The sequence below is a fragment of the Delphinapterus leucas genome, chromosome 2, assembly GCF_059928025.1.
Source record: "Delphinapterus leucas isolate spDelLeu-1000000601 "Yukka" chromosome 2, BTC_Dleu_Yukka2, whole genome shotgun sequence".
Lineage (NCBI taxonomy): Eukaryota > Metazoa > Chordata > Mammalia > Artiodactyla > Monodontidae > Delphinapterus > Delphinapterus leucas.
The window spans coordinates 171,950,457-171,972,665 of NC_143130.1; the positions used below are offsets into that span (position 1 = coordinate 171,950,457).

The following is a 22,209-nucleotide window of genomic DNA, read 5'->3' on the forward strand; positions in this document are numbered from 1 at the left end:
CATGTATCTTTTCGAATTAGAGTTTTCCGCACACCAGTTTTTTAAGGAGGCCATTCAGATCACTGTAGGGAAGGAAATGCAGTTTGGGGAGACGGCCTGATGTCCCCAAGGTCATCATGTCCAGGGTCCAAGCTTCCTTCCTTCTCTCTGCTCTTGGGAAGCCGCTGCCTTGCCCTGGATGACTGTTTCCCAATCAACCTACTTTGTCCAGAAAGACGGTGGGAAGGTAAGGAATAAGCACAAGTTTGGACAGAAAACAGTTTCCAGCATCACAGTTTATTAAATGTGTGACCACAGACATGCTAGTAAATGCCTCTACATTCCACCTTTGTCCTTTGTAAGATGCCAGGGACAGAGAAACAAGCAGTGACAGCTCTGTACAGTGGAATACTACACAGCAACGAAAAAGAACAAACTGCGCCCCCCACCCCGCAACACACACACACCCCCGACGTGCTGAATCTCCCAGACGTGGGTGGAGTGAAGGAGGCCAGGCAGAGAAGCCTGCTCCATTTTGTGAAACTCAAGAACAGACAAAACTCTGGGGGTGATAGGGGCCAGAACAGTGGTTGCCTCTGGGGTGGGGCAGGGGCTGAGAGGGCGCCCACGGGGGGAGGGCCTGAAATACCCCACATCTGGGTCTGGGTGCTGGTTCCCTGGCTGCTACATGTGTAACAATGCACCCAGCTCTACCCTGAAGTTTCCTGCACTTTAGTATTTGTAAACCAGGCCTCGACACAAACAATTAAAACAAAATGACAACGACAGAAGTGGCTGCTGTGCAGAGGTCGGCGGCACTGCCGACACGCTGTGGGGTATTTCATTCATTGCCTTGATCACTACTACCTCAAAATCGCACGTTTTTCTCCTGCGTAGATTCCTTCGTGACTCAACTGTTCATTCATCCACTCAGTGACCCTTGGGCTCCACGAGGGAATTTGGTGCAAGGCACCGCGCGATCGGGCTGGCACCTCAGCCAAACCACTCTGGCGCCAGTGGAGAGGGATTGCTGGAGGGGCCAGAGGGGAGGCTGCAGTGCTGACGGTGCCGGGCAGGGGATGCAGGAGACAGGCACACCTGGCCTCTGCCCTCCTGGCATACGCCAGTCTCCAGCAGGTGCACACGGCACTGCAATCAGCACCGTGACAAGTGCTGCAGGGGAAAAGCAGGGACGCAGGACGCGAAGGTCAGGAAGGCCTGGCCTTGTCTGGGGTACAGGAAGGCCTCCCGGAGGAGGTGGCATCTCAAGGATGAGATAGCAATTGACCAGAGGAAAAGGGGAGTGGGGGAAGGTACCCAGGTGGAGGCAACTGCATGGACAAATGCCCTGCACGGATAAGGGGTGCGCAGGGAGCTCTGGCGGATGAGAGGGCTGTGGTGCCTGCCAGCGGGGAGTGTGGGCAGAGCAGCACGAGATGAGGCGGGGCCAGCTCAGGCCAGGCCTTCAGGCCGCGGCGAGGATTTGGGTCCTTCTTTGAAGATGGGCCAAGGGGCTGGGGCTCTGAGAATTAAGCAGGAGCCTGACTTGGTGGAAACTAGAGTTTTTAGCATCATTCTGCCCGCCAGGTGGACAGTGGCTTAGAGGAGGTAGGTCTGCACAGGACAGGAGAACTTTAGGGGCTCTACGAGTCATCCAGGCAAGAAGGAGAGACTGACCACGGAGATGGAGAGAGAACAGACCTCCTTTACAATCCCCAGGGGTTGGTGACCAGGCTGGGTGGAGGGTCAAGAGAAGGAAGGATTCCGGGTGATGCCCAGGTTTCTGCTTGGAGCACCTGGGTGGAAGCAGTGGAGGAAGACAAGTTTGGAGCCCATGAAGACCAGAATGTTCTCCTCCCGACATCAGCCCTTGCAGACCCCAGTTTAGATCGGCCACCCCAATTCCTGTGGAAAACCCAACTGAGCTAGAGGCACTGGAGAAGCAAGTCCATCCATCCTGCTACCCTCCCCGTCCCAGGCCCGGAGCTTCTGCAACACCACATGCCTGCAAGTCACCAGACATCTTGGTAAAATGCAGGTTCTTGTTCGGTAGGTCTGGGATGAGCCCGAGGACCTGAGGTCAAAACAGCCACTGCTCTTGGTCGGCGACCACACCCAGTAGCGAGGCGTTTGCAAACTCTACCTGGGCTGAGTGGCAGGCCGGCCGGCCCCCGCCTGGGCCGACCAGGAGCACAGTTGCTGCCAAACAGTTTTCCTCTTGCCTGTCCCCACCCTCAGAGACAGCCGTTCCTCCTCTCTCCCTCCCAACCCCATCCTTGGCTGTCCCCGGGAGTCCCAGTAGGTTGGCAGTGACATGCTCAGGACCACGTCCTCTTGGCCACTAGGTGTGTGCTAATTTCCTGCTCACCTGCTCCAGGAGCCCGGGGCCGCCACAGGAGCGCAACCAGGTCCTGCTGCAGGGAAGCTGAGCTGCGGGGCCCGAGGAGCGTCCAGGTAGACACGGCCGAGTGGTACTAAGGTAGGTGTGCGTGGCGGGTGTGAGCCATGAAGGGACCCTAGCACAGGCCTGGAGGTGGACGTGTGAGTGTGTCCCAGGGCGGCCGTAACAAAGAACCCACACACTGGGAGGCTTAAAGCAGAAGAAGCGTATTCTCTCTCAGTTCTGGAGGCAGGAAGTTCAACATCGAGGTGTCGGCAGTGCCGTGCTTTCTCTGAGGGCTCTTGGGAAGAATCCTTCCTTGCTTTCTGCATCTTCTGGTGGCTCCTGGCAATCCGTGGTGGTCCTCGGCTTGTGACAGCCCAACGCTAATCCTCGTGCCTGTCTTCACATGGTCTCCTCCTCTCTGCGTCTCTGTGTTTTGGCCTGACCTTCTCATCAGAACACCAGGCATGGGACTCCGGGCCCATCCTACTCCGGCATGACCTTGTTCTAACTCAATGACATTTGCATAGATTCTATTTCCAAATAGGGTCACATTATCGCGTATCTGACGTTAGGACTTCAACACATTTTTGAAGGGACACATTCAACCCACATCAGTGGGAGGACCCCAGAGAGTGTGTCAAGCCAGGCAGGAGCCAGGGGCCTCCCTGAGACGCCCAGCCAGGCGGCCCCAAGCAGCAGGCACGTCCCTAAAGTGTGCGGACCGGCTAGAAGTCTGCTCTCTCCGCAGCCCCTCAGGGCCGCCGGGCAGTGAGGTCCTGGCCTGTCAACTCTGCTCCGTTGGCTGTAAACTGTTTGTAAGGTTTTAAATAAACAGCCACAGTCCCGAAGTCTGGTGGCTCGCCACTTCTCAGGGATCTGGCAGCTGTCAGCAAACTCCACAGTCCCAGAGCCTGAAAACTAACCAATGGGCAGAGCCACCCACAGAGGCCAGTGAGGGGTGCCCGCGGGGGCCGCCCAAACCGAGCACCTCCCACGGCCCTGCCGGGGCCAAACCAGCAGTGGGGATGCCACCAAGGAGACCGGGGACAGCGGGTTCCTCTCCAGTTCAGACGCTGCCTGCAGGGTGGCAACTCGGCACCCCCTTGCCCCGCCGGCCTCGGTTTCTCGGGCTGCACAGGGAGGTCCCGTTCAGCCCACATGGGGGTACCAGAAAAAGGCTCCATCCCTCGGGCGGCTGGTCCTTCTCCATGACAGAAGTCGGGGGGCCTCGGAAACATGGATGCCCGTTTACCCTTGTAGCCCCGGGGCTGGTGGCATGTCTCAACCAGGGTCACTCGCTGGTGGGCCCTGGGCAAAATTCAGCCCCCAGATGGGGTTATTTGGGCTACGAAATGGTGGATTTTAAGCATTTTTAGATAGTGGCCAATATTTTAAAGTGAGGAAATTTCATATAGAAATCTGGATTTCACGCTTTTCATAAAATATCCCATCTGGCCGAGTGGAGCCAGCATCACCTCCCAAAAGGCCACAAGCATCCGCCCTTGTGCTGGGGTTTCCTTCCAGCAAGTTGAAAAGACGGTGGTTCTCGTGCCCTGTGCCTGCATCAAATGGGAAAGGAAGACATCAGTTAAAAAGGCAATGTTTCCTCCTGGGTGTATATCCAGAAAAGAGGAAAGCTCTAATTAGAAAAGATACATGCACCCCAATGTTCATAGCAGCACTATTTACAATAGCCAAGACATGGAAGCAGCCTAAGTGTCCATCAACAGAGGAATGGATAAAGGAGATGTGGTACATATATGCAATGGAATATTACTCAGCCATACAAAAATGAATGAAATAATGCCATGTGCAGCAACATGGACGGACCTGGAGATCACCATACGTGAAATAAGTCAGACAAAGAAAGACAAGTATCATATGATATCGCTTATATGTGGAATCGAAAAAAAATGTTACAAATGAACTTATTTACAAAACAGAAACAGACTCACAGACATCGAAAACAAACTTATAGTTACCAAAGGGAAAGGGGGACTAGGGATAAATTGGGAGTATGGGATTAACAGATACACACTACTATATATAAAGTAAACAACAAGGACCTACTGTATAGTACAGGGAACTATATTCAATATCGTGTAATAACATATAACAGAAAAGAATCAAAAAAAGGATACAGGTACATACATATATATGTATAACCGAATCACTTTGCTGTACACCTGAAACTAACACAATATCGTAAATCAACTATACTTCAATTAAAAAAAAAAAGAAAGGCAGTGTTTCAAAAAGAGTAGTGGGATGGGAGGGACGGCCTGCAGAGCTTCTGGGCTCGTAGGACTCCTTTACAACAGCCGCGGGTGCGCCCCGCATCCACGTGGAGACTTCCTGGATTACAGCCCACCAGCGCTTTCCCCGGCAATGCGCTTCCCAGACGGTTCCACCAAGGGCACCAGCCAAAGTGGCTGTTTGCCTAGAGGTTGCAACGTGGGCTCTGACTCTGTAGGAGCTGGACTACCAGCTCCACTCTCACGGGCTGTGAGGCCTCGGGCAAGCGTGTGACCTAAACCTCAGTATCTTCATCTGTAAATAGTACCTCTGCAGGGAAACGAGAGCAAGGGAAGACGACGCACGGAAAATGGGAGCCGGCTAATCGGCGGCTACTTTTATTGCTGTTGCGGTGTTTTTCTTGCTCTTGCTGTTGGTAGGCATCCCAGGTCTTAGTTTCATTCTCCCAGAAGCCGACTCTGAGGTCAGGAGGCAGATGGTTGGTGGGAAGGAAGGATCCCAAGACACACCACGGTGGGGGGTGGCGAGAGGAGACAGGGAGGCCAAGGCAGCCAAGAAGGGGTGCATGATTAAGCCCTGTATCACTGTGGGCAACTGCCCCCCAATCCTGCTGGGGCCTCCGGGACCAATGCCTCAGTGTCCACACTTCCCTCCACCACCCGCGTGAGCCTGGGAGCTGTGGTATTGATACACCCATGCCCGCTGCTCATAGGTTGAGCCTACCCCCAGAGACTGCTCGTCTCCTGGCCTGCACGGGGCTGGGTGGTGTGGGCTTCTGCAGCCAGAGAAATGCCGGTGCCAACATTTGGGAGTTGGGTGGTCAGACCCGAAGGACTAAAGGTGAGGAGATCTGGGCAGGACACCAACCGTATCGACTAGAGCTCTTGTTACTCTTTTACGTGGATGCAAGATTTGTATTCAATTCCATAATAGGTCCGTGTTTATTTTAATATAAAAGTATTTAGAAAAATGTATATATTGGGCCCCAAGAATTGAGCAAATCTGGCATTATTAAAAAGTGCTTCATTTTACCCTGCAACTCTTTGGACTCCCTGGCACACTGATAAACACACACACACACACACACACACACACCCACACCAAGATATCCATGACCCAGTTTGTGAAAATAGGACCAATCTCACCTCGTGTGAACCTCACACCAATCTTGTGCATTAGGCATATTTTATCCCCACAGATGAGGAAATGGAGACCGAGGGCTTGCGGTGACTGACTTGCTTACACCTCAGCTAGAAAGTAGGTGAAAACCTCTGGAAGGTGGCCCTGCAGCTGCAAGACCATCTGTCACACAGGCTACAGAGGGGGGCTGCCGAGACAGGTGCCCCAGCTAGGCTCAGAAAGAGGACCACCAGCAAGAGCTCTAACAGAAGAAGTGGCGGGACCAGGGCTCGCTGGACGGGGGGAGGGGAGGAGGAGGGAGGGAAGGAGTCTGACTCCCAGGCTTCCAATTTGGAGCTCTGGATGGACAGACGTGCCCTCAGTTAAGACAGGAAGCACAGGAGGAGTGGCTTTGGAGGGACTGAGACGACGACGACGGTGCTTCATGAGCTGACGCTGAGGGCCATCCGAGGGGAGATTCCAGCAGATGGACGGATAGATGGGTCTGGAAGTGGGAAGACTGGTGGGACTGGGGATTCAGACCTGGGAAGCCCTTGCCACTGACAGTAATTATGACCATGAGGGTAGAAGACATCACCCAGTGAGGAGGAAAGGGCAGGGGAGAGCAGACCCCGGGGCAGAGGAGCTCCCACATTCAAGGTCAGGCAGAGGATAAGCCAGTATGATGACTAAGGGTGGTCACAGTGGCCAAGGGACAACCTGGATCACAAAGGACAAGGTGGTCGAGGGTAGAATGTTAGGGTCCCCAGAGCCTCCCTGGGGCTGGCACACAGTCTTGCTCTAAGATGACTTTTTTTTTTTTTATTGAATGAAAAATTCTTTAAATCCTGTAGTGCTTTACAATTTTCAAGAGTTTCACACACATGGTTTCATATAATCCCATAATTACCCTTTTCTCCCCCTACCCGTCTTGCCCCTCCCCCTTCCCTCTCCCCACTGACAACCACTAGTTTGTTCTCTGTATCTGTGAGTCTGCTTCTTTTTTGTTTTATTCACTAGTTTGTTGTATTTTTTAGATTCCCCATATAAGTGATATCATACAGTATTTGTCTTTCCCTGTAAGACGACTTTTTTGATTGAAAAAGTGCGCGAATGAATTGCATTTCCTTAGTGCTTTGCAGCTTGCAAAGTTCCGCCATAGCTCTGGGCCCATTTGACCCTTAGAGGGGGGCAAGCAAGACTGACCCCGGGCCTCCAAAAACTTCCTCAGTTGGTGGCGAACTGAACTTACAGGTGCTTCATGGGGTAATTTCTCCTGCCTTCAGCGGGGCAGGACACTTGGGCCCTTCCCTGGCTCCCCAAAGCTCTGTCTGGCCCTGAGGGCACCTGATTGGTGGCCCGGGCTTAAGCGCTTTCCCAGAGCCCCCGTCCACCCCATCTCACGCCCCTAAACCCTGGGCTGGGTACTTGCACTGAGTGGGGCTGTTTGGTGTGTGAGAGCTGATTGGTTTTTGACAAATCCAGCTTGGCCTCTTTTTAGCACCTACTCATCCCCCAGGGGCGGGAAACCTGATATTTTAATGATTTACTCCAGACCCTTGGGGGCCTGGGGCGGTGACGGCGGCGGCGTGAAGCCAAATTCCCTGCGGGGGCAGGCCTGGTAGATGTAATTAGCAGGCAGGACTCTCTGGGTTGGGAAATCAGGTGCTGTCAGCGCACAGTAGGCTGTGCGGTTGTTAACCCACTTCCATTCCAGCCGGAGCAACTCTTCATCTCCCAGAAGCACAGGGAAGGCCTGCCCAGTCCCGGAAGGAGAGAGGCTTTCAGGAGAGGGGGATCTTTTGCGTCACGACTGCACAAACGTTTCCTCTGTTTCTGTTTGTTTGGCCCCCACTTGCCTGTTTTCCCCCAACCCTTTTTCTTTCTTCCCTAAAATATTTTCATACATTTTGCTGATCCTTTCTTTGGATAACAGAATCTCAGAGGAAAAAAGAGGCAGAAGTTCAACCTCTTTGTTTTATACATGGAGAAACTGAAGCCCAGTGAGGATAAAGGACTTACCCAAGGTCCTACAGCGAGTTAATACGATCATTATCATCGCCACTACCACCATCACCATGGTCGCTACCATCGGCCTCACCATCGCCAGCATCACCATCACCGTCACTATCACCATCACCACCATTTATTTGTTTAAACCCAACATTGTTTCAAAAAGGATTTAGGGCACCTTAGCCACCATGATCTTGGGTCTACAGACTCCTTCTTGGGCGTCCTCCTTCCCCCATCTCATCCCCCCCTCTCTTTCTGCAGGTCTTACACTGCCTCTTCCTCCCCCACACCAGGAGATGCCTTCTGTCTGTCATCTAGGAACTTCCCTCCAGTTCTCCTACCCCCTTTCCAGTTATTTCCCATGTATGACCTTCTTTTCAAATCCCCTCTGTCTCTACTTCTTCCTTTTGCTTTGGGGATGCTAAAATAGAAGGATCCTGGAGAAGAAACATGTAAAACACAGAGGATGGGGGCTGGAGTGGAAATGAAGAAAGTAGCATGTGGTATAAAGTGAAAGGGTCCCAGGCAAGCTGCTGCTTCAGCTCCACGGCCAGGTAGGTGGGGACACAGACGAGCCACTTCCCATCTCTGCGCCTCAATCTCCTCATTCAGAAAATGGTCTGAGGAGAAGGAAGGAAGGACTTTGCTGGAAGATCTGAAAGCCCCATGCAGTTTTCACATTGCACGATTCCAAGAGCATGAGAAGGAGGGAGGAGGGAGGGGGGCCCCTAGTCTGGGCGTTCCTTGAAGAGGGCAGAGGAAACTGTCATCACAGCCCCCAGCCTCTAAAATCTGGGCTGCATCTCCACACCCCACTGGGGGATTAGGGTTTCAGCTCCCAGCTCTCCTGACAGGCCCTTCCTTTCTCTGGATGCCTCTCACTGGAGCCTCCTTATGTGGGGCCCAGCGGGCTCACTCATGGAGGCATCAGTGCCCTGATCTCTGCAGGAACAGCCACCCCGGCAGGGTCACCCTCCAGGCTGTGCCCTCCTGGGCCAGCTCCTGAGTGCAGAAATCTCCAGCCTGTATGCTTCCTGCCTCCACCCTCCCCACGTCCTCTTCCCTACACTCCACCCTCCCAGCCTTTGCTCTTTGCAGCCTGACACTTCAAAATGCAGGGTCCAACTTCAGCTGGATTTGGCCAGAAAATATGCATCCATCACAGCTGCGTCTTTGGAAGGAGAATGAAATTCACAAACTGTCCTCCAGGAGCCTCCCAGCCGGGAGGAAGGCGGCTCCACTCTCCTCCCCAGAGTGATGAGCGAAGGGACAGATGACTTCAATCTGCCTGGGGGGCCCCCTTGAGCCCAGGGCAAGGGGCCCAGCCAAGGCCTGAGTTATGCCCGGCAGAGCAAGTCTGACAGGCCGGCCGGGCCGCCTTCCCCGAGGCGGCCTAATGAGGCGCTTCCAGTGAACGGCTGCAAGGAGAGGAGGCCAAAGCGCTGAGGATATCGGGGGACCAGCTCAGTCCTGGAACAACGGACCTGGCCATGCCTCGTTGCAGCAATCCATCCCCAGCTCAGCCTGGCAGCTCTAGTCTTCTCGGATGTTCACGGCTCCCAAGGGCTGCGCCCTTTCGGAAAAAAGAATGCAAGGTGGCCCCAAAATAAATGGAGGTGCAGCCAAGAGCAGCGCCCTTCCCCTCGCTTGGGGATGATGGAAAGGGATGCATTGTCGTCTTCCAGACACAGATGAGACTTCAGTAAGGATAGGCACACTTACTGCACATGCACTGTGCCAGGCCCTGTGCTGGGCACTAGAACTTCTGCTACGGTGTGGTCACGGTCACTCTCGTGTGGTGAGGTCAGACAGCTGCTAAGAAGAACAATCTGGGTTCGAACCCAGCCCTGCCTGAGTCCAAAGCTGTGCTTCTCCCTGTTATGTCATGTCGACTCCATCTCCGACCATTCGCTCCAAACAACCTACTCATCACAGCGACGCAAAAACCGAAGTCGGGGGTTAAGTGGCTTCCACAGATCACCCAGCAAATGTATGGGGCCTAGTCCTGTGTGGCCCACGTGAAGGCGGGTGGATGGCGAGGAGGTGAAGGAGGAAGGCTGCAGCCAGGCAACGGCGGTGATGGGCCAGCTGAGGAGTGAGCCAGGAGGCCAGGGGGCGGGGTAGGTGGTGACGGCGCCGGACGAAGAGAGAGGAGGCGGAAGACGTTTGAGGAGGGCTGGACATGATCTGAGCTGCCAAAAATTCTGCCAGCTGCACGGGACAGGGATGGCAGGAGAGGAAGAATGAAGACGGGGCCGCGGCTTAGGAGCCATGAGGAGGGTCCGGTGGGCCCGAGGGGAGGGCAGAGCCTGGACATAGAGGGATGCTGAGGACAGGAGCAGGGCAAGGTGGCCTGATGTTTCTGGAGATGGAGAAAAGCAGGGCCATCAACCCAGCAAAGAAAAGCAGAGGAAAAATGGGTCATCTGGGCACAGGCTGGGTTTGGGGAAAGCTGGGGAGGTGCTGGGAAAATCAACCTGGGGCTTAAAGTCAGGGCTGGAATGTGGTTTTAGGAGCCACTCTGCACATTCAACATTCATTCCTTCATTCATTAAATATGCATTGAAAAACCTCCTGTTTCAGGCTCGGGACTAGACAATGAGGGAGACAAAGATGACTTTGCAATGGTCCTTGTGCTGCAGGAGCTCAGACTCCCCCATCCCCGCAGCAGGGGTGACAGCTCAGAGTCCTCACCTTCTCCTTCCTCTGAGACAAGACCCAGGATGCCCTCATCTCAACAACCCCCAGCTCGGTCCATCCCCCTCTCCATCACCCCATAGCCATAACCCCCATATCCTTAGCCCATCTCCATCATCGCCTTCTCCATCACTCCCATCTCCACCTATCCCCGTCTCTATTCACCTTCCATCTCCATCACCCCCACCTTCATCTGCCCCCCAACCTCCATCACCCCCTTCTCCATCCATCCCCATCTCCATCACCCCCATCTCTCACCACCCTCATCTCCATCCATCTCCTATCTAGACTCCCCCCTCCTATCTAGACTCCCCCATCTCCATCTACCCCTTTCCCCATCCATCCTCTTTTCCATTCACCTCCATCTCCCTCATCCCCATCTCCATCCATCCTCCATCTCTACCCATTCCCATCTCCATCCACCTCCATCTTCCCCCATCACCCTGTCTCCACCTATCTCCCATCTCCACCACCCCTGTCTCTATTCCTCCCCCATCGCCATCCACTTCCGTCTCCATCACCTGCATCTCCCTGGTCCAGGTACGGGTTTCGTTTCACTGCATCTATCTCTGGTTGCCTCTGTGCATCACCTCCCCAACTGGACTGGCGTCATCTCTGTGGCAGGAGCCACCCCCCCCCCCACACACAGGGCCCATCGCACAGTAGAAGCACAGCAACCAAATAAGATAACCTTGATTACTACGCTTCTTCGTTACCTAATAAAGTTCCCCACTGACAAATAATCATTGAACTGTTCCAAGTTTTGTTTTTTTTAAAAGCAATGTAACTTCCCAAATTTGTGGCTGAAGATAGCTCTTTGGGATCAGCTCCCCCATTTTGTTTTCACATTCATTCAGCCACAGACGTGGCCACCCTGAGTACAGATACAGAAATGAATCTGCCCCCAAGTGGCTCCCAGGGGGATCCAGGAATGCAAAGAGTAAGACTGATAACATGTGATAGGTGTGTGAGGCAGGCATACCCAAGGAATGGTTCTGCCAAGAGGAGGAATCCAGGAAGACTTCCTGGTGGTGGTGGTGGTGGTGGTGGTGTGGGGTGTGTGTGTGTGTGTGTGTGTGTGTGTGTGTGGTGGGGTTCCTTGAGAGCTGGGTAGGGCCAGCCAGGTGGAGAGAGAAAGTTGTTCTGCAGAGCAGAAGCCAGGAAGTTGAGGCCATGACTGTGGCGTGTGTGTGGAGGCTGAAGAGTATGGATTTGCTTGTTTGGGGGTGGGGGTGGGGGGATTGGGGCATCTGCCAATCTGTTCATAACATATGGACCAAGCTAGGCTATTAGCCTTATTGGATTCTGGAGTTTCCTAATCACATTGTCATTCCAAATCAGTTCTTCTGGGCAACATTCCCAGCCCTTAAACCGTCTGGCACGGATGCCCAATTGACTTCCGGAGTCTGAGCTTCCTGGAAAGCCCGCTCCTACCACTGCTCCAGGGTCCTGCCAGCATCCATGTCCCCTCCCAGGTGCCCCCGATTCCGCCTCCACCCACCTTCCCCACAATCCATCACTCCCTTCTAAATCTGGGACCCCTTTGGTACCTCCCTTGGGGTGCAAACTGCGTTCTGGCTGGTTAGTTGGATGTTCAACTACTTCCTTTTACCCCTTTGTAGGAGGCAGCACAGCATAGTGGATGCGAGTGCAGGCTCTGGAGTCAGAACGCTCCAGTGGGAGGGCAAGGGAGGAGCTGGAAAGCTTCCTGGAGGAGGTGACCAAACTATGTCTTGAAGGCTGAATAGGAGTTTGCAAGATGAAGAAGGAGGGAGGAGGGAAGAAAGTTCAGGCAGAGAAAGCTCCAAAAGCAAAGGGTAGAGGTATGAGAATATTTGGCATATTCAGATCCTGGTAAGAAGTTGGGTGAGGCGAAGTATAGGATGTTTGGCTGACTAGGACATGGAGTTCCTGGGGGCTGGATCAGATGAACTGCCCACAGAGTATCTAAGAAGGCAGCCACATCCGAGGCCCCCAGCAGATGCTGGCCGTGCAGCCACCTGGATGACACGATACCTTTAGTTGTCTCGACCCTCCAAAAAACCAAGTCATCTCCTGAAGAGTTTTCTAACTGACCCTACCAGTGAGGAGCATTCTGGCCGTACCCCGCTTAGCCCTCCTTCTCCCCTCCTTTCCCAGCGCTCCAAGTCTGCGATCCTATCAGTCATCTTTTCTTTTTTTTTTCATTCATTCACTCAGTGATCATTATCCTCCACCCTTCCGATGCTTCAGACAGGCCGTCCATTTAATTTTGTAAAACTAAACAGCATGCTGAGTTCTTTCAGGACGCACTCGGAGTGTGATATGTTCTGGGGAATGTTTTCCCGAGCAGTGAAAAATTTAATTTTTTACCCCAGCATCAAGATGTGTCAAACATAATTTATGCCTGGACATAATTCATCCCTAAAGATAAATATTGAAACCCAAGAGAGGAGAGACGGCTGCAGAATTTCCCGGGGCGGGGGGGTAGGAAAGGGGGTCTCCCTTCCCGATCCCACCACTGAAGGGGTGAAAAAAGTGTAAACTAAACGCAAGCAAGTAGCTAACTCCAGGTCTGGTCCCAGTCTCCTTCTACAACTGCTGCAGACTTTTTTTTTTTTTTTTACAAGCCTCTTTTGTGTCTGTTGAACTGTTGCTCTGTCTTGCATAAAATCTCTTGCCATAGAAGTCTTCAATTAAAGTCATCTGCTGGTCTTTGTCAGCTGAGCTTGATGCTGTCAAATCAGGCAGAGCTCCTTAAGCCAATACAAGTCATTAAGGAGGAGGTGAATCAGAGATCCGACATGGCGGACAGGAGCCATCCATAATCAATTGATATCTTCCTCTGCTGGAGGCGGGGTCTCGGTGAGCCCCCTCCCTCCCCATTCGCCTCATCCACCGGGGCCTCTACCCCTGGATCTAATTAGGCTGAGGCTCAGCAGGTCCGAGGCTGTGCTGAAAGGCCATCAGTAGGCGAGCCCATAAATAACTCGCCGGTGCCCTGCCTATTGTAATTGTCAGGCTGCAATTTACAGTAATCCTCGGATGCAAAAGCCGACATCGCCACAGCTGATTGGAAATTCATACACCCATTTGAAAGAGAAAAACACAAGATGCATGGGTTAAAAGGCCAAAGCATGCAAGTGTGTGTGTTGAGTGACAGACATTTTAGTACTAGCCTGGGACCATATTTTAAAAGGTCACTGAAAACTCTTGGCTTGGGCCCTCTGACAAACAATGAACGTTCCATATATTTATTTGCCATCTCTTTGTTTTTACAGCACGCAGAATAAATGAGTTAAATGACGTTGTGCGGGCCTGCATATTGTCAGCACAGGTTATAAGTCATTATTAAACTCCATCAAATCAAACCAACCCCGGTCAAGGCAATGAGACTAAAAGTTATTTGCATTCCTTCTGTCATAAAAAATCATATCCCCTTACTCAAGACTTTCGTTTCTTTATTAAATGCAGCCACAAGAGTATTTCAGGTCTGGCAATATAAGCTCAGGGAAAACCTTTTCAGTATAACTCAGTGTAACTGCTTAGACCCGATTCCACTAAAAAGTCCCAGTTGAGCGTATCTGGGCACTCAATCAAGACATACATATTACTTTTAAATAAGATTAGCCTTTATATTTTGCTGCTTAAGTTAAAACTTTTCATGTCATTCTCTACTTTCATGTAAACTCCAACATAATTCTGTTTTAGCAAAATACTTCAAACAAATTAAAAACCTCAAGTCGAGCGTGTCCTTAACAAAAACTTTCTTAATGGTATCACGGTGTGTTTGCTGACACTAAAACACTTTTAAATAAGATGGATTTTCCCTCCATTTCCCTGCATCTGTAATTACTGCTGTGCAGAGCCAGGCTGCAATGGCAAAAGCAGTTATCTGTACTGCAAGTATTATTTGACCAGTAACTTAACCAGTGACCCGCAGCAACTGTGTAAAAATTCGTCTGTCCCTATCTGTCTCCAATTGGGTTCTACATTAGCTGTGAAATGGAAAGTGATGGACGGGGACTATTTGGCGGAGGGCTACCAGGAAGCCAGAGGGTAGGTAGGTAGGTGGGCAGGAGGGGCAAATGCGTCCCACCGAATGGCCCTCATGTGGCAAATCACAGGGTTGTTGATCATGGTGTCTTTCTGAACCTGGGGAATGGCTGGGAGGAGATTAGGGAGTCAAAGTAAACGACTGGACACTGCAACCACTCCCAATCCAGAAAAGATGTCAGTGGTCGTTATTAAAAGTGTGAGGATTTGGAAAAGCAAGTGTTTTGAAAAATGAACCACAGGCAACTTCAGTGCCCATTCAGGTCACCGATCACATGAAGGGGACTGAAGATGTGTCCATGGTGTCTTCAGTTTTACACCCACTCAGTGTATTCAGTGGTACCTGCAGCCCCCAAGCAGGTAACACTCCCCACATCTTATACGTCCACTCAGGCACCTCTACCTGCCCGTGGCATGCAGCACACTGCCTGGGCACCGCACCAGGGGCTGCCCAGTTTACCCCCTGATTTCCTACACATTATCTCATTGAGGCTGCCAATGTCCCTCCAAGACAGGTAGGAATTACTCCCCATTTGACAGTACATCAGAAGGAAAGCTAAAGGGGTGAAGAGACTTGTGTAGGGTCACATGTGTGGTGTGGCAGGCAGAATTCTAAGGTGCCCCCAGGATTCCCACCCCTCGGCATACACACCTTCTATAACGCCTTTGTCTTGAGCGTGGGCGAGACCTGGGAATACGATGGGACGTCGCTGTCATGGTCAGGTCATGTGACGTGGCAAAGGTGCAAGGATTTTGCAGATGTAATTGAGGTCCTTAATCAGTTGACTGAGTCAGCTGATGTTATCCTAGGTGGGTCCGAGCCTTCCCCGAAAAGGAGGGCTGACGACGTGGGAGCGAAGTTCTCCTGCTGGCCTTGAAGCAGCAAGCTGCCAGGAGCTCTGCATCTGCAAGAAAATGAATTTTGCCAACAGCCATGTGAGCCTGGAAGCACCCCGAGCCCAGATAAGACCTCAGCCCAGCCAACACCTTGATTGCAGCCTCACGAGACCTGAGCGGAGGACCCAGCTAAGCTGGTGCCCAGACTCCTGACCCACAGAACCTGATAACGAATGCATGTTTTTAAAAAACAATTAATTAATTAGGTTGAGCTGGGTCTTGGTTGCTGCGGGCAGGCTCCTTAGTTGTGGCTCACGGGCTCCTCAGTTGAGGCATGTGTGTGGGATCTAGTTCCCTGACCAGGGATCGAACCTGGGCCCCCTGCATGGGGAGCGTGGAGTCTTACCCACTGCGCCACCAGGGAAGTCCCGAATGCATGTTGTTTTGACCCATCAAATGCATGGTTATTTGTAGCAGTAGAAAACAAACATGCATGACTAGTAATGAACTCAGGGCCTCCTGCCCACCAACCTGGTAGACTTGCCCCGACATCTACGCTGTGGCCGTATTTCCACCCCAGATGTGTACTCCTTTCTCATATTTACAGTCTACACATCAAATATAAACTTACTTTTAAGTTGCTCTTATTCAGCCATTTTCTTATCCTAAAATATACTCTGGAGTATACTAGAATCCACTTCTTGATTTGACTATTACTGTGAATATTACCAAAGAGCTTTCTTATAATTCAAAAAAAAACCCAAAAAACTACAATACCTTCTCTTTTTTCATTTCAAAGGCCCGCAAACAGCAGCCTTCTTGACACCAATACGAAATTTGCTTGTTAAAGCCCATAAAAATTAGTACCTTATGAGTAAAATCATACCTTTAAAAACATCTGACTAAATATTTCATAAATGCAACACACACCAAATTCCTACAGTAGATTCACTGGATTTACAACCATCAAACTATATTAAACTTACAATATCAAGATTTATCACCTATTAAATGGAGCCTCATTTTAGTAATATCTCACATTTGATCCCACAGGACCTCAAATACCTTTGACCCTTCACCAGGGCACTGTGCTGTAATTCACAACGAGGTAATCAAAACTCTCATTGTAATGCTGCCGCTGCCACCTTTGGGAATTAGCTCACCTATCAAGGCAAGGGAGCCAGATCTGGGAGAGAAGGCAGCTGCTTTACAAAGTGCAAAAATGGTACCAAGATCCAGCCCTCGGGGGAAAATCCCACAGAGAACCGCAGATGCAGAGTCAGAGGGTCCGAGCAGGCTTCTGGGCCAATGGTTGTCAAACATGAGTTTTGGCAGTAGGGCCCTTTCTTTCCACACAATGTCCTAAGAAAGCTCAATGAATAGAACAGAGCCAACTGGAATGGCTGTGGCCGAGGAAGGAAGCAGGGGCCTCGTCAGCGTTCCACAGCACACCGGGGAGACCCTGCTTCTGCTCCTGTGGCCCCTCACCTTGGTTACACATTAGGATCATCTGGGCAACTTTCTTTTAAATGCAGGTGCCCGGGCCTCACCCCAGACATTCTGATTTCGGTGTGATACTAACTCAGAATCACTGGTTTGGCTGAACTCCCCCCACCCCCAACCACCACCACCACCACCACCTTACCTCTGAGGAACCTGAGACCGTGAGATTTGCTAAAAGAAGTACAGGTTTAAAGCTCCCACCCAGAAAAATATAGCCTGCTCTCAGAATGTCTGCAGGGATGTAATTAGCCACATCGACATTATAAATCTGGGTTAAAATGTGCGAGTTAATTTTGAAGACTTATAGTGATCACTCCCTTTAAATAATTCCTCAAAAACATTCAGGGCTTTATGAAATGGCCATATAACATGACCCACGTCTCAGGAGCCTCCCTGGATCCATCATGCCAAAGAATTACGTGGTCTATTAAAGAGCCTGCAAATATCCACGGTGCCACGGACCAACAGCTCCCACAGGGAGACATTCTGTGAGAACTTCTACTCATCCCTCAAAACCCAGCTCGAGCATTGCCCCTTCCTTCCATAAAGGTTCCATTAATCCTCCAGCTTTGTTCCACTTTGCCCTGGTCAGTGCTTCATCGGAGAGGACACGGGATTGAAGTTATCTGGTTATACACAAGTGCCCCCACCATAAGTTGAGCCCTGAATGCAGCATCTTGTGTTTTACTCATTTTCAAGGACATCAGCAGCATCTCTGCATATCTTCGCTCATCTGCAAACTGGTGGTCGAACCTCCTCGCGTATGAACCACAGGGACAGCGCTCAGAACAGTAAGCACTCGATAAGTGTTATCTATCATTGTAATCCAACCCTGGCCGCACCACTCCACATGCCGCTCGCTTACACTACCTTGTTTCACTGTCTTCCAGGCAATTATTCTCCAAAACTATCAGATTTCTTTCGGATCTGTCTTCCCTCCCACCCCCACCCGACCAGAATGTGAGAGACCTGACTGACTGAATCCCATTGACTTCGGGGGCCCGGACAGGGCTTGACTGTCGTGGATGGTGAAGCGACACTCACGGATGATTGCATAGCTGATGACTCGAGCGAAAGAACAAGAACATGGTCTTGGCTTCCAGGAATTCATGATCTCGACCAGCCATGACTCAGACATCTATTACTTCTGCATTCACAAGTGCAAGTTTTGTGGCTTTATCAGCTGTTGGATCCCTTACTGTAGAGAGAGGAGGCAGAGGCCTTGGGAGGCTAATGACTTGGCCACAGTGCAGGCTCCCGAGCACCAGCTGACGGCTCCTTTCAGCATCCTTGGTACAGGAGGGTTAAAGCTGGATCACCCTGGGGGCGTGTCTGGGACTCAGGAATTCCCGATGCCTAGAAATGCTCAGACCACTAGCTGACAGTACCTCCCCTTTGTCAACAGAATTGGTTTTAGTGAGCTTTAGTTCTGGAAAGCTCTGATTTTCTATTTATAAACACAGCCTCAAGCTGGAATTCTGGCTTGTTAAGGACTGATTCAGCCCTTTATTCCAAAATAGGTAAATATAAGTAAAAATAACTAACCACCAAACAAAACCCAAAGTGGCCTTACGGCTCTTAAGAGAACTTAAAGCTCAAACACACGTTCCCATAAAATCAACTTGTGTCCCACTGTGTCTGCCCACATTTGAGCCTGGGCTTGGGAGCGGGGGGGAGGGGGGGGAACACCGAGAGCATGACACCCCCTGTCGTGGGAGAGCACGGCTGGCCGTCGCCTTGCTTGTCCTCACATAACAGCGCGTGGGCTGCGGCTGTACCCATTTAACAGGCCGGCCCACTGGGACGTCACAGCAAAACCAGAACAAAGTTCAAAGCTGTGACTCTACTGGGCTACCGGCCTTCTCAAGAACTACTAACTCATTTAGGTCAGCTTCCGGCCGAACACACATCGGTATGCTTGTTACAGCCCACCTCATTCCCAAGATCTGGGGCAACGACGGCAGAGATGCTGTAACAGGATAGGATGGAGACTTAGGGGGATGAGGGCAAAGGGAAATGAGAAACTAACACAAACACAGGGTTCTATTCCCAGAAAGCAACCACCCGTTGGTTTGGCCGTGGGATGTGACAGCCTGTGATGAGGACGAGGTCTTCGTGCCCCTCACAGCTCTGTCCTCAGTACCTGGAAGAGTGCCGCACACAGACGGTGCCCACAAATGTTTCAGTGAACAGGTGACCCGTAGGCCTGCTGCAAATCTGGCTCTGAGCTGCCGAGTAGTCAAAGCAAAAAGGGGAAAAAAGATCAGTTACAAGATCAGTGTCCATTCAAACCAGATCTTCAGGAAAAGCACAGGCTCTTCCAGACATTTCTCGACTGGGTTTTCAGCTCTGCATGAACCAACTGTGTCCGATGGACCAGAAGACCCACTCTTCACCCCAGACTATGACACAATAGTCAGGAGGACCCAGGTCCCTCTCCCCTCGGTGAAGACATTGTGCAAAGCAGGGATTCTCCCCACTCTCTTCTCTGCTGCCTCCACCCTCAACCCTCTCTTGACCCTGCCCTTGTCTCTTGAAGGATCATTAGTACCTGCAGACAGAGGGCACACGGCACTGGGCTGAGATCAGCACATACTGAGGTTCTCCTGTGGTCCAGTGGCATCTGGGACCCAGGACACACGGTGGTGGTTAGGACATGGTCCTTTCATTCTGGAGGCTCGCAGACGTGTGGAGAGGCGGGGCAGTGGTGCGAGATGTACTATGAGAAGGGTATGGGCTGGGTATGGGAAGATGTCCCAGGGGGCCAGGGGCCCAGCTCTGTCTGCGAGGAAGGGTCGCACTGGATGAATAAAAAAGGTGGGGAGAGGGCCAGGAGAGCTTTAGGCAGAGTCAGCAGCACACAGAAAGGCCTCCCTGAAAGCTGCAGACTTGGGATGGTACGGGAGACAGCATCCATCATCCTGAGATGACGAAGGGGCAGCCCTCAGCAGGAGGCAAATGTCCTGAAGTGTGTCCTGCTCTAGGGCTGTCAGGGACCAACCCCTGCACAAGCAAAACTCGCTTTAACAGAAAACACACCCAACAGGAGCATGACTTCGTGACTGCCAATTGCAAGTCACGTGTAGCCAGGACAACAGGGCTTGGACTCACCTATGCCTGGGGAGCCAAAGTGACACAGTGAATAACCCCTTAGGGCCCCTTCCAGTTCATCAGCCGCGAGGGCCGCTTGTCACCTTCATGTGCGACCTTGGGCCCACTGGCTGACCGAGCACAGGCTGCTGGGTTCCTGGGCACTGGCAGAGACATGGTTCCCCAAACGCCCGCATGCTTGGCAGGGCATGTCTTCAAGCGTGTTGCTCAGGATGCTGGTACCTAAGATCGACTGTGAAGGGGTCTGTGGTCTAGTAAGTTTGGGAAATGCAGCCCTCTCTCAGGCCCAAGGCACTTCAGCATAATAAAGGACCTGGGAAGCCCCGCAAAGAATCCTGTTCAACTATGTTTAACCCATAAATGCCCAAACTTAGCGAACCATGGAACCTTTTTTTTTTGCCATATCACATCTATGAACATCCCTGGAATCTACCCAAGTCTCCATCTCAAAGGCAGATTCAGGCACTGATCGGAAAGTGGGGGTGGGTAGGGAGTGTTACGAATGAGAGGCAATGTTCAGAACAAAAAACCCAGGCAACACTCAGCACTAGTAAGAGGCGCATCAAAAATTATTCCCTAAAAATGTTAGAAAAACATTTCAAGACACCAATAGCACTCGGGCGCTGCTTCATCACCTGGTAACTTCCTAGTTACAGATTCGAGGTTGTGCACACACCAACCACCACACCCGGTCCCACAACCACAGAAAACTGGGAGGAGGTCACCAAGATCAGGGAACATCCCCTTCACTTTGCACGGCATAAACGCCATCATGGGCCACACTTCTGCTGCAAGGCTGTGTGTGTGTGTGTGTGTGTGTGCGCGCGCGCGCGTGCGCGCATGCACGCGTGTGTGTACGCGTGCGCGCGAAGAACACACACTTTGGACTGCAGCCCAACTTCACTCACTCATTTTGGTCCTGTTATAATGGCACCTTGCAGCGTAACGGGAGTGGCTTTACTGAGGTAAAAGGGCTTTCCTTTCTTTTCAAAATACAGTGAATGCAAAAGCAGGAGGGAAAAAAGCAGAGAGGTTAAAATAAACGCTTATTTCTTGTTGGACCAGGAAGAGTGTTATTTAAAACGGGGAACCAATGGCTTCTCTTACCAAGACTACTGGCCTCATGCACAGCCCTTAAACAGCCGCTGGGCACATCCCTAGTTTTTCAGACTAATGTGAGTTGGGTAACAGTAATGGCAGGTTTTAACGCGGGCTCTCTAACAAAGACCGTGAATCTTCTCCTCAGGAGCTACTAGGGTTACATACAAAACAAAGAAACAAATCCCACAATTGCCGCCCATGTTCGTTATGAGTCACCATCTGGTTTTCTTCCCAACGTGAAAAATCTATGACACACACACACATACATTCACATGTTTTAATTTCACCTTTATCTTAAAGGAGCCCCATAAATTAGGGAATTGTTGAATGATGGTTAAACACTCCTTTTGATTTAGGCAGATGGGTGTTCAAGGGCCAGCCCTGACTTGCTGTGACCTCAGGCAAGTTACTTCCCTTCTCTATGCATTTTTCCCATCTGTAAAATGGGGATTATAGTAACAATGAGCGTTCGTTATGGGCTTAGGATGTGTGGGGCCCTGAGCCCAGCGTTTTACACGAACCCTCACTGAAGCCAAATGACTCTCCCTCATTGTAAAGGCAAGGACGTGGGGCTAAGGGTGGCTTAACAACTTGCCTGAAGTTGCACAGTGCCGGAAGCCAGACACTGTGACCCCAGTTCTCAGTGTGACGCGCTATGCTCTACTTCCCTCCAAAGGCTACCATTTCTGTAATCGTGGTGAGGAGTAAATGGCATAAAATGTGTAAAACATTGAGGACAGATCAGGCACCTCGTACCTGTTCAATAAATCTTAGTTATTATAGGTCCGAGAGCCCTCATTTGAAATCCTTGAGGCCAACGTGTCTTGCAATTCAGAATTCTTCAAGACAGAATTTTCAAGGGAGTAAAAAGGCAACCCAGAGAATGGAAAAATGTATTTGTAAATCACAAACCTGATAAAGGTTTAATATCCAAAATATATAAAGAACTCCTAAAAACTCAACAACAAAAAACAACCCAATTCAAAAATGGGCAAAGGACTTGAAGAGTTATTTCTACAAAGACGTACACATGGCCAATGAGCACAAAACTACAGTAAGATACCAGCTCACACCCACTGGGAGAGCTATTATCAAAAACAAAAATAAAGAGCTGGTGAGGATGTGAAGAGAAACTGGGATCCTTGTGCACTGGTGTGGCGAGAATGTAAAAT

The 22,209-nt window shown here is 51.1% G+C and overlaps 1 protein-coding gene across 2 annotated transcripts in view; it reads right to left on the reverse strand.

The window, feature by feature from the left end:
• Positions 1-3,632: 3,632 nt before the first annotated feature.
• The window catches only part of DICER1 (dicer 1, ribonuclease III), an 88,817-nt gene continuing 70,240 nt past the window's right edge, over positions 3,633-22,209 (reverse strand). The window contains exons 27-28 of one of the 2 annotated variants that reach the window (XR_016392262.1): positions 15,138-15,390; positions 3,633-3,924 (exon numbers count right to left, since the gene is read on the reverse strand). The gene's annotated coding sequence lies outside the window, so the exon portion shown is untranslated. Of the gene's footprint in view, positions 3,925-11,307; positions 15,391-22,209 lie in introns of those variants that run through there. The other variant, XR_016392261.1, reaches the window with a different exon arrangement.